Source organism: Amblyomma americanum, chromosome 7, assembly GCF_052857255.1.
Source record: "Amblyomma americanum isolate KBUSLIRL-KWMA chromosome 7, ASM5285725v1, whole genome shotgun sequence".
Classification (NCBI taxonomy): domain Eukaryota; kingdom Metazoa; phylum Arthropoda; class Arachnida; order Ixodida; family Ixodidae; genus Amblyomma; species Amblyomma americanum.
Genome location: NC_135503.1, coordinates 8,342,392 through 8,344,063, shown reverse-complemented (window position 1 = coordinate 8,344,063; position 1,672 = coordinate 8,342,392).

The window sequence follows — 1,672 nt, the reverse complement described above, 5'->3', positions numbered from 1 at the left end:
GTATAACTCGTATACCGGCTCCACCACCGGTGCCCCACCGTCCGAGACGAGACGGTATAACAGACGAGATCCGGCAAAACTTGACTGAAGGAAGGAAAACTGAAACTTATACAGGAATTCACATATTTACAACAGAATAAACGGCAAGCATGATTACATGGAACTGGCTAAGGGAAAATCTTCCCTCCTTGGCATCGCCAAGATGCAAGGGATCTAAATCTAGCTCAGAACGCCTTTTCCCGGCTCCGGACCTGGTTTTAAAGACCTAGGAGACTCGCCCACCCCTTGCATCACCCAATCACAAACAACTAACACCTGATTGGTTCAAAAACTGTATGGCACGCCTTCCCGCTTCGGCAAGGTTCAAAACCCTTTCCCTAAAATGCCCAACACGAAAAGAACATCAAAATAGCTATACGAACATGGCATTCCGGGAATAGACACTCGAAATGATTGGCCCACCAGGTTTAGGTGGCACGCCCCAGGCCTTCACAGTATTGCTCACACTCTCGCCCCCAGAAGAAAAAGCAAAAACAACCTCCCATTGTGCCCGCAGGCGCAATCGTTTTCCTTTGACTCTCGTCCGGCCCGCAGCTGTTCCGCACTTAGTCCTGTCATCGGACCACAGCGGGGCGCCTCTCGTGCGCATACGCGGCTTAGCCTTGCCGCTGTTACGGACGAGGCGCGACAACATTCCGGGAGGGTCCAAACAACTGGGAGTCGTCTCTCGACAGATGCTTCAAGGAGGCGCCGGCGTGTCCGCGGTGCCACTAATGCACGCGGCGGCGTCAACGAGGGATCCGCATCTGTTGTTTTACGGGGGTTAAAATGGACGTCCGCCGCCCGGGACAATTCCCCGAAACCGACGTCCCCATTAGCTCACGGCACGGGACCCCCCCGCGAGACACAACGACAGTGTGTCGGGTGTCGGCAAGGGCGGCGGGCCGCGGCGCCGCGAGCCATCGGCGGTGGACGCGGCTGTGTTTGTTTAAGGCGAGCAGCTAAATGCTCCCGCCTCGGAAAGAGACCCCGTTTTCCCGTAATGAAACCTTCTGCGCGAGGGCAGCGTCGGCCTTTCGGTCCCCGCGCAGCGTTGTGCAGCGCAGGTGCCTGACCTTCGAAGCCGAGTGGGCCCCCATTAGGGCTGTTCATCACTGCCGCAGAGACAGCAGGAACCATAATGTGCCGGAAGTGGCGAGAGTGTGTTGGGGACGCGTCCTGGCAGCCCACGGACTGGGCGCGTGATCGACCTCACAGTGATTCAACGCAGCTGCCCATTCGATCCCTTCACACGCCCCCCCCTAAGATTCTACCAGGGGCCCAAAATGCACCTTGTAGAATTATAACACAACGAGGGATCCCTTTTCGCCTATAAAATCGCTCTGAGGGCGACCTAAGTAGTGGGGGATACTACTGCAAACACATCGCAACCCATTCGACACTGCAAACAAATTGCGACACTGCAAACAAATTGGACACTGCAAACACACTTGTGACACTTGCAAACACACTGTGACACTGCAAAACACATTGCGACACTGCAAAATGGACACTGCAACACATTGTGACACTGCAAACAACCAAACGAGCGGATTACACCGCAGTTCCAGTTACTGCCACAGCACACGTCACTGGGTTTTGCTCTTTGGTACACATGTCCTCTCTTCCTTGC